Below are 16,121 nucleotides of genomic sequence, written 5' to 3'. Positions count from 1 at the left end.
AATGGTGCCGCTGCTCTGCAGAACAGTTTGGCAGTTCCTCAAAATATCAAAACCGTGTGATGGGGCTTCCCTGGGGTCCCATGGTTAGAAATTGCCTGCTAATTCAGGGGACGTGGATTCAACCCCTGGTCCAGGAAGATCCCACATGCCAGAAGGCAACTAAGCCTGTGTGCCACAACTACTGAGCTGACACTCTAGAGCCCACGAGTCACAACTATTGAGTCCGAGGGCTGCAGCTACTGAAGCTGGCGGGCCCTAGAGCCTGTGCTCAGCAACAAGACACGCCACCACAATGAGAAGCCCCCTCACTGTAATGAAAAGCAGCCCCTCCTCACCGCAACTAGAGAAAGCCCTGTGCGCAAAGACCGAGGACAGCCAAAAATAAATATTTAAAAAAAAAATTTTTTTTAAACAGAGTTATGACCCAGCAATTCCACTCTCAGGTTTACAAACGGAAGAAGTGGAAATGTACACATAAAAACTTGTACATGAAGGTGCATAGCAACATTATTTGTAATAGTCAAAAAGTGGGAACAACCAAATGTCCGTTGCCTGCTAATGGACAAACAAAAAGTAGTATATCCATACAATGGAATATTATTCAGCCATGAAAAGGAATGAAATAGTGATACATGCTATAACGAGAATGAACCCAGAAAACATTATGCTGAGAGAAAGAAGCCAAACATACAAGGTCACATGTTGATTCTGTGTACATGAAATGTCCAGAATAGGCAAATTCATATAGACAGAAAGTAGATTAGCTGCGGGGAGGGTGGACGGGATGTGTGTGTGTGTGTGTGTGTGTGTGTGCGCTCAGTCATATCTGACTCTTTGCACCCCATGGACTGTAGCCCACCAGGCTCCTCTGTCCATGGAATTTTCCAGGCAAAAATACTGGAGCGGGTTGCTGTGCCTTCCTCCAGGGGATCTTCCCAACCCAGGGATGGAACCTGCATCCCTTACGTCTCCTGCATTGGCCAGCGGGTTCTTTGTTACTAGCACCTCCTGGGAAGCCACTCCTACTGTATTCCACATGCTGTTAAATCCACCCCTTGAGGGCTTGACAGTGCTTTTTCAGTGATTGCATTTTCAGTTTTTTAGAAACTTTATTTGGTTCTTTGTTAGATGGAGTGTTTGTTGTCTTAAAGTTTGGATTTATTATTTTGTCTTTAAGAGTCTTCAGCATACTGAATTTTATGTTCTCTTTCATGCATTGTATATTCTCAGGACCTAGGGGCTATAATTGTGGTAATTGTAACTTCGATTCTCACATGTAAAAATTTAAGGGCTTTGATATTTCTTTAAAAAAATTTTTTTTTGGCTCTGGTGGGTTTTCATCGCTGCACACAGGCTTTCTGTGGTGGGTGAGGGCTACCCTTGGTCATGATGCTCTGCTTCTCTTTGTGGCGGCTGCTCTTGCTGCGAAGCACGGGCTCTTGGTGCGTGGGCCGCGGTAGTTGCGGCTCATGGGCTCAGTAGTTGCAGCTCACAGGCTCCAGAGTTCTGGGTCAGTAGTTGTGGTGCATGGACTTAGTTGCTCTGCAGTATCTGGGGTCTTCCCAGACTGGGGGTCACACCAATGTCCCTTGCATTGCAAGGGAGATTCTTAACCACTGCACCAGGAGAGAAGCCCTCAACACTTCTTTTTTTATTTATTTATTTTTTAATTGCAGGATAATTGCTTTACAGAATTTCGTTGTTTTCTGTCAAACCTCAACATGAATCAGCCATAGTATATATATATTTCTTATATGTATACGACATTTCTTAGTAATAGGTACAATGGGTACAATAATGGGTACAATTTTCATTGTAGGTGAGTCCAACTGCCATGCTTAGCCCAAAACTATGTATACATAATGCATCCTAAATTAGTCTGCATTTTTTTTCTTGTAAATCTCATCTCCCGTCACCGCTAGTTACAGACCCTCACTAACATCTAAGGGAAGACACATTATCGACTCATTGTCGGTCATGTGTGGTGTTTAGTCCCCTGTTTCCAGACTCCTGGGTTTCTCTTTCTTCCCTGGGAGCTCAGCTGTGCATCTAAAATAACTTTAATTTGATCAAGCATTTCAAAGAGTTTTACTTGTTGAGTTTTCTGGTTATCCTAGCTGCCAAATCAGAAGCACATGGGAAGGTTTCTCAGAACATGTTTCCTAGTCTTTCTTCCCCTGCCAAAATTCTGACATTGCCTCCTAGAGAGTCTGCCAAAATCTGGGTGCATCTGGAGCCAGAAATGGGGTGACAGTGGGGGTTCTTCCTCTGTAACTTGAGAAGTGGCGCTAGTGGTAAAGAACCTGCCTGCCAGTGCAGGAGACATAAGAGATGTGGGTTCAATCCCTGGGTCGAGAAGATCTCCTGGAGGAGGGCATGGCAACCCACTCCAGGATTCTTGCCTGGAGAATCTCATGGACAGAGGAGCCTGGTGGGCTACCGTCCTTAGAGTCACAAAGAGTCGGACACGATTGAAGCGACTGAGCATCCACACACAATTTGGGAAACAACACAACTCACTTCCCCAGTATTCTGATTCAGTTCCTGGTGTCTTAGACTCCTGTTCCTAATGCACCCACAGAAGATGCTGAGTAAATGTACAATGAATACATGAATGCATGAAAGATGACTGGCTGACGCCTGTAGTCAGCGTAATACCCACTGTGCAGGTCTGATATGTGATTAAACCAGAGAGTAACTGCTCAATAAAGATCATTTTCCCTTCCCCTAAAACAGGAAGGAGGAGCTTACCACCACCCCCACGGGCTTGGCAGGCCCAGGTCAGACTACCCTCGGGGTGGACAACCTGCATTCCAGCCTCTGTCCTGATCTCTGAGGACCTCCATTCGATGGAGGTCAGGAGGGAAGTATGCAGGTTGGCCTGGATTCCATTCTGTGGATTTACGCCCACGTGTGCTTGATGAGTGGGCCAGTCAGCCTGGAGGACAGGCCCTAGGGGTGTCTCAGAGGTCCGCATTAGGCCCCACCTATTTGTCCGTCTGGCTGTGACAGAGAGTGGAGAAGGATTGGCAGGAGAAGAAGGGGGGCGACAGAGGATGAGACAGTCGGACGGCATCACTGATTCAATGGACACGAGTTTGAACAAGCTCCGGGAGATGGTGAAGGACCAGGAAGCCTGGCGTGCTGCACTCCATGGGGTTGCCAAGGGTCGGATACGACTTAGCGACTGAACAACAACAACAAAGGACACCTTAGGTGACCCTCAGGACCCTGCAGGGCCCCCTTTTGCCCCTTAAAGCCTCAGCTTTCATTCTCCATCCCTCCCCCACTCATTCTGTCCTCAACCTTTTCCTGACTCTCCGCAGAGAACTCCACCTGCACCAGGGCTGCCCACCCTAGGGCCTCCAACTCCTCTCTCCAGGTCTCCAGCTGATTGCAGGAAGACCCAAAGACTCCTCAAAGCCCAGACACAGACGTCCATTTCCCCCAAGCATCCTGCCCTCCTTCTGGGATGCCCAACTCCAAAGTATCATCCTAACCCATCCAACCCACGCAGACACCTGGGAGTCACCCTGGACTCCACCCTCCTCTTTCTGAAAGTCTCCAGGACGGAATCTATTTCTGGGCATCTCTGCAGTCAGATCTCTGCCTCCCACCTTCCCTCTGCACCATCATCTGAGGTCAGCCACCAGCATGGCCCTCTGGGTCATCATACCTCCTAACTCACCTGCAACCTATAGTCTGTGGTGGGCCCCTGCTCAGGGCCTCAGACTCGCTTTGTCTGCCTCCAATGGTGGTTTGCTTTTTATTTTTTCGTAATTTTAAAAATATTTATCTGGCTGTGCCATGTCTTAGTTGTGGCATGTGAGCTCTTTAGTCACAGCACGTGGGATCTAGTTCCCTGACCAGGCATAGGATCCGGAACCCCTGCTTTGGGAGCTCGGAGTCCTAGCCACGGGACCATCAGGGAAGTCCCTGCTTTTGCTTTTAAATGAGCTAACACCATACACTAGATTTCACATACAAGGAAAGAACTCTGGCTGCTCTTGAGTAATTTATTGGGCCCACATGCATGTTCTTCCCTTGGAAGAACTATCAGGTGTCCCCAAGTGGCAGCCATATCCTGATGTTCACAGACCCCCAAAGACCAGCCTTGTCCTTCAGGGCGCTCGAGGTTAAAGCTCTTCCCCTGTCCATCACCACCCTCTCTGCTCCCAATTACAGCCCAGAGTTGACCCGTTCAGCAGTTGGTTCAAGACCCTGCAGAGGAAACCAGCCTCTTTAACCTGACATTTGAGGCCCTTCTCCACCCAGGCCACCCTCCAGCCTCACCTTCTTCCGTGGAGAAACACAGCTTGCTGGCCTCACAATTCCCAGACAGGAACCTGTCTCCATAGAGTTGAGCTTTTTGTCTGCTTAGTTTACATAAGCTGACTGTACGGAACCACATAGACAAAAATGGGCACACGGAATATAAAACATAATTTAAACTGCCTTTTTTTTTTTTGAGACATCATTATAGAGTTCTGCTTAAAATATTTTATCAGTTTGGCTGCACTGGGTCTTAGTGGCAGCATGGGAACTCATAATTTCCCATGTGGGATCTAGTTTTCTGACCAGGGATCGAACCTGGGCCCCCTGCATTGGGAGCGTTGGAGTCTTAGCCACTGGACCACGATGGAAGTCCCCATGATGGGCTGTCTTTAAGGAAAGGTGTTTCCGCAAACTTTTCATTATGAGGAATTTCAAACATTAAGAAAACTTGAAATAATAAGTTAATGAGTCCCTCACACCCACCACCTACATCCAGCAATTGTTAACATCTGCCAGTGTGTGTACAAGATTAGTTGTTTGGTTGGTTTTGCTGAACTATTTGAAATTACTTTGCAAACATCATGACATTTCACTTCCTGAACATAGCGAATACTTCGGCAGGCAGACGCCTCCTAAAAATACATTGTCTTCAAAACCACAAAACCATGATCAGACTCAAGAAAATTAGCAATAGGGACTTCTCTGGTGGTCCAGTGGCTAAGACTCTGCACTCCCAAACGCAGGGGCCCAGGTTCAATCCCTGGTCAGGGAACTAGATCCCTCATGCGGCAACTAAGGCCCAGAACAGCCAAATAAATATTTTTAAAAAGGAAAGAAAATGAACAATAATTTCCAGTATGACTACTATCTAGTCCAAAGCCAGTTTCCCCAGTTTTCTCAGCTAAGCATTTTATAGCTGAGTTGTTATTCTTTTGCTGGTCACATCAGGACCCAGTCAAGGCTCAGGGCACCTTTGTCTGTCGTTCGTTCTCTTTCTTCCTCTGCCCCACCAATCTTTTCATCCCTGGTGTTTTTTTTTTTTTTTTTTTTTTGTCCCAGGCCAATCGTCTTGTACAAAGTTCCATCTTCTGGATCTGTCATTTTCCTTGAGGTGGCACTTACCTCATTCCTCCATCCCCTTAATTCTCTGTAAATGGGAAGACAAGTTAAATATAGAGACTTGACAGGGCTCAGGTGGTCGTTTTGACAGAAACATCTCATGGCTGGAGTTCCCTAGTGGTCCAGTGGTTAAGACTGCGCTTCCAATGCAAGGGGGCCTGGGTTCAATCCCTGGTCAGGGAACTAGATCCCACATGCTGCATCTAAGAGTTTACATTCTGCAACTAGAGATCCTTCATGATGCTGGGAAAGACTGAGGGCAGGAGGAGAAGGGGAGGACAGAGGATGCGATGGTTAGATGGCATCACCAACACAACGGACATGAGTCTGAGCAAACGCCGGGAGATTGTGAAGGACGGGAAGCCTGGCATGCTGCAGTCCATGGGATTGCAAAGAGTCAGTTATGACTTAATGACTAAAAAACAACAACTAGAAGTCCTGCATGCCACAAGAAGACCCAGTACAGTCAAGTAAATAAACAAATAAACTGAAAAAGAAAAGAAAAAACCATCTCACGGGTGCTGTACTGTGCTCAGTCGCTTCAGTTGTGTCTGACTCTTTGCGACCCCATGGAGGGTAGCCCACCAGGCTCCTCTGTCCATGGGATTCTCCAGGCAAGAATCCTGGAGTGGGTTGCCATGCCCTGCTCCAGGGGATCTTACCGACTCAGGGATCGAATCCAGATCTCTTAAGGCTCTTGCATCGCAGGCAGATTCTTTACCACTGAGCCACCAGGGAAGCCCCGTCTCATGGGTGGTGTGATATAAATAGGGGAAAGGAGTTTGATTTACCCTCCATGTTTTGACTGATACCTGGAACTAACTGGTGGACATTACTGGGGGAAAGGAAGCGCTATGTGGAGACAGAGTTGCTGAATGTGGCGCGGGCTGCCTGGGGAGGTGGTGAGCTCATCGTCACTGGGCGGGTATCCCAGAAAGTTTGTGGACCATCAAGTACACTGGTGAAGAGTCTCTTGCTTTGGTTAGAGCACCACAGCCCCCTCTCACCCACTGGATAATTTAAGGGGTGTTTTTGGTCATCATGGTGATAGAAAATATTGTTGATGCACGGTGGACGCTGAGATCCTTGCAACTTGGAAGACAGTCCCATAAAAAGAGGCACGTAGCCAACAGGCTACTGAGAACTTCTGGGCAAGCTTTTCATTAGAAAAGGGGCTTTTGGACTCTTTTTAGCAACGAAGTTATTTTTCAAACAATAGCTTCTTAGAACCAAGTACACAGAATAGATTCACAGTGCTTACAGCTGGGGTCACGGCCGCAGGGGCCCTTCTCCAGGCTCCTAAGGCACCAAAGCACAGCTGTGAAAGCCACAGAGCTGGGGAACCTGAGATCCAGAAGCTTCTGAAATTCTCCCTCACAGGAGTGGGGGGAGGGGTTCATGCCAGGCCTCACTGACACCATCGCTCACGCTGTGGGTACCTGCAGGCAGGTGCTGGTCCTCTCAGGCTCAGGTGAGGAGCAGAAGCATGGTCCAGCCAGTGCCTGGCAGGGGCCCCGTAATATTTCAGAAATATATTCACGTGGCAGAAGTTCAGGAGGCACACGCAATTATACTATGGCTTTCCAGCAGATAAGAGTTCCATGCTCTTTCCAGAAAACAAACAGCCTTAGAGATCCCTGATTGCAGTAAATGGAAAGGTTTCTCATTTCTTTTTTGTAACTTCTTTTTTTTAAGTGTAATGTAATATACATATATAAAAGTGTATGTGTGTGTATATATATATATGAAAAGCTCAATGAATTTTCACACACCCAATTGACCAGCATCCAAATGAAGTGGTGGGTTCTAGCCTCCTAATACCAGCGTGTGCTACCCCAAAAGTAACTGCTGTCCTGACTTCTAACACTGGAGTTGAGTTTTGCCTATTTTTGGATGTTTATTATATAAATAGATCCAGTATGTTCTTTTTTATGTCTGGTTTTTTTTTTTTTTTTCTTGGCTGCACCATGAGACATGTGGGATCTTAGTTCCCCCACCAGGGATGGAACCCGCGCCCCCTGCAGCGGACATGCAGAGTCTTAACCACTGGACCGCCAGAGGAGTCCCTGTGTCTGGCTTCTTTCACTCGTCCACACTGTGTGTAGTTGGAGCTGATCCATTCTCACTTTGGTGAGCTACTCCGCTGAATGACATGACTACTTATTCATCTATTCTACCACTGATGGGCTTCCAGGTGTCTTCCAAGGTTTTGTTACACCCATGTGTGGGTGTGCTCACAGTCCTGTCTGCTTCTTTGCAACCCCTTGTACTGTAGCCCATCAGGCTCCTCTGTCCATGGAATTCTCCAGATAAGAGTACTGGAGTGCCTGGAGAAGGAAATGGCAACCCACTCCAGCATTCTTGCCTGGAAAATCCCATTGACTGAGGATCCTGGTAGGCTACAGTCCATGGGGTCGCAAAGAGTCGGACATGACTGAGCGACTTCACTTTTTTTTTTTTTTATCTTAAAAAAAAGAGTACTGGAGTGGATTGTCATTACCTCCTCCAAGGTTCTTCCTGACCCAGGGATCGAACCTGCGTCTCTTCCATCTCCTGCATTGCAGGCGGATTCTTTACCACTAGCACCACCTGGGAAGCTCCTTGTTCTGCCTAATAGAGCTGTTTACGGGTCAGTAACAAGTCCCGCTCCCATGCTGGGGCCCTGGGGAAGCCGGTGGGTGCATTCCCCAGTTGCACTATCTTTCATTCTTGTGGCAGGGGTCCATGAGTTTGAGCTTCGGTCCAGACCCCTCATTACAGCTGTATATTCCCTCTTACTAGCCCTGTCCTCAGGTAGTGGTGGCTTGTCCAAGCATCAAGCCCTTCCTTAGTTCTCAGACAGCCCTACAGAGAATAAGATTATCCTGCTGTTTTCCAGGCAGCTGCTGTGAATTCCACATGGCCCTTGAAGAAGGGTGTTCACAGCCTTGAGGCACAGCAGTTGTCTCTGAGCTGTGCAACTAAGCAGAGTGCAAACCCTCAACAGGACTCTTTGCGGCCCCACGGACTGTAGCCCGCCAGGCTCCTCTGTCAACGGGGATTCTCTGAGCACGAATACTGGAGTGCGTAGCCATGCCCTCCTCCGGGGGATCTTCCCAACGCAGGGACGAACCCAGGTCTCCCACATTGCAGGTGAATTCTTTACAGTTTGACCCACCAAGGAAGCAGTTGTCTTTGGGAAGAGGAATTGGGTGGCCTGGAGCCCAGGGCGTGGGGGAAACAAACTTTTTACCTTACGCCCCCTGGGTGGATTCTCAATCTTATGCTATAAAGCTTACTCTTAAAAACAAATGTTATCCATGTGTATATGTACACACACCTGTGTATATACGTATTAGAATACGGATGTGTATTAGAATATTTGGGAAGTAGAGAAGTTTGGCTTTCTGGGGAGGTGATATTTGAGACTGGCTTTTTAAAAAAAAAACAAACTTTTTATTTTGTATTGGGGTATAACCGATTAACGATGTTGTAATAGCTTCAGGTGAATAGTGAAGGGGCTCAGCTATACATATACATGTATCTGTTCTCTCCCAAACTCCCCTCCCATCCAGGCTGCCACACAACATTGAATAGACTTCCCTGGACTGTACAGTAGGTTCTTGTTGGTTTCATGCTAAGTGCGTGCTAAGTCGCTTCAGTCCTGTTCGACTCTTTGCAACCCCATGGACTGTAGCCCACCAGGCTCCTCTGTCCATGGGATCTCCAGGCAAGAATACTGGAGTGGGTTGCTATGCCCTCCTCCAGGGGATTTCCTGACCCAGGGATCAAACCCATGCTTCTTATGTCTCCTGCACCGGCAGGTGGGTTCTTTACCACTAGCGCCACTTTAAATACAACAGCGTGTACATGTTCATCCCACACTCCCTAACTGTCCCTTCCCCCATCCATTCCTCCCCCCGCCCACCCCTGCTGGCAACCATAAGTTCGTCATTATGGGCAAAGGCCTGCAGGCTTTGGAAAGTGGGACGAGTTTGGGGAGCCCTGAGATATATGAGGCTGTTACCGAAGCATCCAGGGGAGCTGGAGCCCCTGGAGGAAGAACTTTCCAGGGAGAGTCGGGTCAGGAAAGGGATGAAGACAGAATAGAGGGTGGGGAGGGGAGAGAGAAGGAACGCTGAGGCTTTAAAGGACAAAAGAGGTCACCCAGGCTCTTGACTATCACCTAAGTTGCCATGAAAGTGAAAGTCACTCAGTCATGTCCAACTCTTTGCAACCCTATGGACTATACAGTCCATGGAATTCTCCAGGCCAGAATACTGGAGTGGGTAGCCTTTCTCTTTGTTAGGTAGTTAGAATAGGGAAAAGGAGTCCAAAATGGCAGTGGCTAAAAGACAAGGAAGGGAAAAGCCCGCGAAAATAGAACATAGAAATAGATCAGAGGAAGGTCAAAGGAAGGTCTCTCTCTCTCTCTCTCTCTCCACCCCCCTGCAAGATGGGGTGTTCTCTTTTCATCTTTGGATTGACGTGCCCTCACATCTCGAAGATGGATTTTCCTGCTATCTTCTAAATAAAATAGAGCTGTAACACTGATTTCTCTAAGAGCTATAACATGGTCTGTCCAAGACCTGAGAGCTGTGACCCGCAGAGGGGGCTTTAATGTCCGTCACTCCAAATCTTTGTTGTGACGAGACAAAGAACCAAGGAGCATACACTCTGCCTGACACCTTCTCCAGGGGATCTTCCAACCCAGGGATTGAACCCAGGTCTCCCACATTGCAGGTGGATTCTTTACCACCTTGAGAAGGTGTCCTGATCCTTCTAAACACTCCAAATAGACATAAATAGGTGGGGCCTAATACAGATAATACAGACCCCTGAGGCAGCACCCAGGGCCTGTCCTCCAGGCGGACTGGCCCATTTCATCAAGCACACAGGGGTCCAAATCCACAGGATGGAATCCAGGCCAGTCCAGGCCTGGTGCTTCCCAAACGACCTTTATCAAGGTCCTCAGAGACCAGCAGGGAGGCTGGAATGCGGGTTATCCATGCCCTGGGGCTAGTCTGACTTAAGATCCTCCTTCCTTTCAAAGGCTGCACTGTCCAGTATGGGAGCCACCAGGCTCATGTGCTATTTAAACTTCAGTGTTGTTTGGTTAAAATTAAACAGAATTTCAAAATGAGTTCCACAGTCGCATTAACTACCTTTCAAACGCTCAGTACCTCCTCAAGGTGGACAGAACAGAAATTATTTGAAATGCTCAGCTGAGGTCCCAGGAAAGAGAAATCCCAGATGCCAGAAACAAGAGGGGGCTGCCCTGCCCAACAAACAAGAGGACAGCTTGCCCTGCTTCTGGGGTGAGAATGGGGGGAACAGCAGGGGCTTGTGCTCAAGTGCATGTGGGGATAGGAGACAGCCTTGGGAGCATGCTTAAGCTCAGGGCAGGTCCTGAGAGCTCTGTCTAAAGCTGGACCTTTAAAAAAGGGTGAACTTGTTTAAAAGGGTGCCCATCTAGGGGGCTTCCCCGGTGGCTCAGTGGTAAAGAAATCTGCCTGCCAATGCAGGAGACATGGGTTCGATCCCTGGTCTGGGAAGATCCCACATGCCATGCAACAGCTAAGCTCATGCACCACAACTGCTAAACCTGTGCTTCAGAGCCCATGCTCAGCAACAGAGAGAAGCCACCACAGTAAGAAGCCCACACACCACAACTAGTAGCCTTCTGCTCGCCAAAAATCTGAGAAAAAGCCCATGCAGCCACGAAGACCCAGCACACCCCCAAAATAAATAAATGAATAAAATTATTTTAACAAATGCTCACCTACAAGGAGGTGACAAGCAAGCTTGTCTGTTGCAGCCTGAGAATCAGAACTCCTCCAAACCTAGCACTGCACTAACCGGACAGGAATGGTTCAGAAAACTCCCAATTCGAAACAAAGACGTAAGTACTGAACAAAGCCTGAGGATACTTCTGGGGGAAAAACGAAAAGGTGGGGAAAAAAGCTTGGAAGTTGTGTTCCCCAGATCCAGGCTGCAACAGATTCTATTGCAGGGAAAAAACAAGAAGCAGCCACCCTAAGGATGAGCTCACAGTGAGAAATGTTAAAACCCCTGGGGGGCACGATTCACTGGGGTGGAAACTCAGAAGACACAACAAACAGAAGACCAGAGGCCCCAGGTCTCCAGAATACAGGACAACAATCTGAAAGAGAAGACAAAATAAGTCTGTTAAAGGTGATCACAGAGCGGCTGCCGAACTTCCCTGGAGGTCCAGTGGTTAAGACACTGCACTGCTACTGCCCGGGAGGCGTGGGTTTGATCCCAGGTCAGAGAACTAAGATCCTGAGTGCCAAAAAAGGGGGTAAAAAAAAGAGTGGTTGCCTTTAGGGGTAAGGAGTGGACATGAGGGAGGCTTCTAGGGGTACTGGAATGTTCTGTGTCTCCTGATCCAAGTGCCGGTTACCTGTTATTTGTTCAGTTTTTGAGTATTTAGTGACATGCATACGTAGTATTTCTGTACTTTTTCAGATGTATAATTCAGTGGCACCACTGACTCAATGGACATGAGTTTGAGCAAGCTAGGGGAGTTGGTGACGGACAGCGAAACCTGGCGTGCTGCAGTCCATGGGGTCAGAAAGAGTCGGACACGACTGAGTGACTGAACTGTACTGATGTTATAATTCAATACAATAATTTAACAAATGATTAAAGGAAAAATATTAGGAATTAGAAAGCTAAAGAATAAGACATTATCGGGGTGGAAACAGAGGCGGGTGGTTTTGTTTTGTTTTGTTTGGCTGCACCTTGCGGCTTATGGGACCTTAGCTTCTCAACAAGGGATTGAACCCATGTCCTCAGCAGTGAAAGCGTGGAGTCCTAACCACTGGGCCAAGGAGACAGGTTTTAAGAAGAATCAAAAGATAAAAATGCACTCAACGAAACAAAATTTTAAAAGGGAAATCAGTAACGTAACAAGTTAAACGAATCCGAAATGAAGATGACTGACCTGGGAGACATATCTGACGAATAGATTGTGCTCAGCACACACAGGAAGGTAAAACGGTGGAAAACATGCAACAGACATTAGGAGACAGAGAAGAAAGAATAACAAATTTGCACAAGTCTAAGAAGTTCTATAAGGAGAAACAAAACAGGGGGGAAAGACAATATTTAAAGAGAGAATGATCACTAATTTTCCAATTAGTGACTCAATTGGCAAAAGAGTCGATGTTAAAGATTCAAGAAGCAGAAACCCTACTCCTGCTCAAAAGACTAAGTCCACATTTATTTACTTCTTAGCCGCCTGTCCAGCATGTGGGTCTTAGTTCCCCAACCAGGATCCATCCTAGGCCCTAGCAGTGAAAGCGCCGAGTCTTAATCACTGGACCGGCAGCGAATTTCCAAAATTAAAAATTTTTTGTGCTTCAAACAGCACCATAAAGAAAGTGAAAAAAAGACCCATAAAACTATGAGATGGCTATAATAAAAAAGACAGAGTTAAAAAAAAAAAAGACAGATAACAAGTTCTAAGGAGGATGGGGAGATACTGGAACCCTAAAGTACTGCTGGTGGGAATGTGAAATGGTGCAGTCACTTTGGAAAACAGTCCAAAGAAAGCTCCTCAAATCGTGAAACAGAGTTAACCACATCCAAGAGAAGGGAAAACATGTTTCTACACAAAAACTTGTACACAAATGTTCATGCAATCTTATTCATAATGGCCCCAGATGGAAAGAACCCAAATGTCCACCGACTGATGAATGGATAAATAACACACAGCATGCCCACACGATGGAATTTTATTTCACGATAAAAAGGAATGAAGTAGTGCGCGTGGACGTACGACATGGTACAGCATGGATGAAGCTCGAAAGTACTATGCTGAATGAAAGAAGCCAGTCACAAAGGACCACATTTGATTCCATTTAAACAGAACATCCAGGGGAGGGAGGCTCAAGAGGGAGGTGATACATGGATAATTACGGCTGACTTGCCTTGTTGTATGGCAGAAACCAAGACAACTCTGTAAAGCAATTCTCCTCCAATTAAAAGACAAATTAAAAAAAAAACAGTAATAATAAGTGGAACATCCAGAATGGACAAATACATAGGCAGCAGACTAGCTGGTCTCTGACTGTTGTTAAGATATGGGGAGTTAAGGCTAAGGAGAGCAGTGTTTCTTCTGGGGGTTGCAAATGTTCTGAAATTGATTGTGCTGATGGTTGCACAATTCTGTGATTGTACTACAAATCACCAAATCACACAGTTTAAGTGCGTGAACGGCAAGGTATATAAATGATATTTCAATAAAATTATTAAAAATAATACTAATAAAGCACATGAATGGTGCCATTATTGAATTATAGGGTCTTTTTGTCTACAGAGCACCAGCAGTGGCTGTGGAAGCTCTCTACAAGGCTACCCCAGTGGAGGGATGGGAGGAAATGGGAGGATGAAGGGTCTTAGTCAAACTCCAAATATTTTCATCTGATACTCAGTTTTCATGGAAGCAGCCAGTATTTATTGAACTTCCTCTGTGAGTCAGGCCCCGCTTTCAGGTGTTTTGCCAGCAAAACAAACTCCCCACCCTCAGGGAAGATGGACTTTAGATAAGAAAATGATAAACAGGTTAGAAGTCAGGTTTATAGACAAGCTGGGAAAAAGAACTAGCAGGGCAGTAAAGAGATAACTGGTATTGGGTTGGCCAGAAAGTTGGTTCAAGCTTTTCTGTACCATCTTATGGGAAAACCCAAATGAATAAAACATTCATTGGCCAAGCCAATATCTTGCATACAACAAGTTAGGAAGCATCCTTTGAGCAGAGGCCTGAAGGAAGCAGTGGTGGGTGCTGTGTAAGTATCAGGGGGCAGGAAAAGCAAAGTCTTGAAGTGGGAAGGTGATCAGGGTGTTAGAGGAACAAGAGAGAAAACAGGGTGGTTGGGTGGATGAGGGATGGGAGAGACAGGGAGGAGGGGTTGTGAGGGTGAGAAGACAGAAAGGCCTCTGGCTCCTTCCCAGGAAGATGGAAGGGTCCAGAGTACCCTGACTTAGGTTTTAGAAGAAACACTATGACTGCTTTGTGGAAAATGGACCAAAGGGCCAGAGTTGAAGCATCCTTCTTCTCTAAATAGTTCCACCTCTTATTCAACAGATTTGAGATCTTTCTGAACAGTTTTTTTGTTTCTTTGCAAAGTCCACACATTTTTAGTGCCACTAAGCTATGGATTTGGTTAAAAAGAAAACATTCAGTATTTTTTATTTTCGTCATGTATAGATGGTGGCATCATTTTTTCTCATATTCAGATTCACTTGTTTGGAAAATCTTTGACCTAAGAGTAACACTCAGGCTTGTAACAGAAGCTTGACAGTAGCATCATGTATAGATGGTGGCATCATTTTTTCTTATATTCAGATTCACTTGTTTGGAAAGTCTTTGACCTAAGAGTAACACTCAGGCTTGTAACAGAAGCTTGTAGCAGTAGCTCAATCCAGCTGCTTATTTAGATTCACATGGGAGGATCTGCATAGATTTATACAGTATCAATATGTCTTTTCACATCAATTGGCTAAGTCATTGATCTTAGTCTTAACATAAAAATTATTCACATTTGAGATTATTTTAGATACGTTAACAGCATTTCACCAAGAAAACACCAAGGTTTCAGAACTTAAAAATAGCTGAATATTAAGACTATTGTTCTTTTACAGGCAAAGAATTGACAGATTAAAACCACTTCTGGAGATCACATAGCTAGTAGTTTAAATGGTGTGGCCAGGATTTAAACACAGGCAGTTTAAAATGCAACCCACAAGGGACTTCCCTGGTGGTCCAGGGGTTAAGACTGGAGCTTCCAGTGCAGGGAGCACGGTTCAATCCCTGGTCGGGAAACTACGATCCTACACACGCTGTGCGGCCAAAAAATAAATAAGAGGCAACCCATAAACTTCACCGCTACACTACAGGCACCTCCCAGAAAGAGGCATCTGAGTTGGGCCTGCTAGCAGGTTGCACCTCCCCACTCCCAGGATTGAAGGCAACTGGCAAAAGCTGCGATATCCATTCTGGGGAAGAAGTTAGGGAACAAATGAGGATCCCAGCTCATGAGGACAACCTCAGGAGAGGCTCGGCATCTTGTTTTAGCATGGAGGCAGTCAGTGCATTTACGGAAATTCCTGGGGTTGGCCTCAATCCTCTGGATCCTGTGTGGGGTGGAAGCTGTGTGGCTGGAGATCAAGGGAGGGGAAATGGCTTAGAGACAGTAAGGGCTTGGAAGATAGTGAGGATCAGGAGTGTGGCCCGAGATTAGCAGTGGGTGTTGGCTAAGAAGAGAAAGGGCGATTAAGCCTGGGGGGAGTGGGTGGCCCATGGATGGTCCTGGTGGTGGGAAAGCCCCAGCCATAGGCCTTCCTAGAAGTCCTCCCTCCTTTTACTTCATTCATGATGAATCACACTCTTCTCCCTCACACAGGGCCCTGTGGGAGATGACAACTCTTTCAACAAAGGCTCCTGGCCTTTGGAATCTCACCTTGAGGTGGTTGTGGGTATAAAAAATTTTCACTTAATCTTTCCAATCTGAGGAGGTGGCTGGTAAGATACCACCTTAGAATAAAATGATGATAAAACTGAGACCTTAAAGAAGCTAAGTGACTTGCTTGAGATCACACAGCTAGTAAGAGGCAGAGCCCGGGTTACTTGAGTTAAAAGCTGCTCTGTCAATGCTAGCACTGGGGAAAAGTAGCAGAAAATGCTTAAATATATCAATAATGGACATGAAAGTGTTAATTGC

The sequence above is a fragment of the Odocoileus virginianus genome, chromosome 33 (assembly GCF_023699985.2).
Source record: "Odocoileus virginianus isolate 20LAN1187 ecotype Illinois chromosome 33, Ovbor_1.2, whole genome shotgun sequence".
In the NCBI taxonomy this organism is placed as follows: Eukaryota; Metazoa; Chordata; class Mammalia; order Artiodactyla; family Cervidae; genus Odocoileus; species Odocoileus virginianus.
This window is presented reverse-complemented; position numbering follows the sequence as displayed.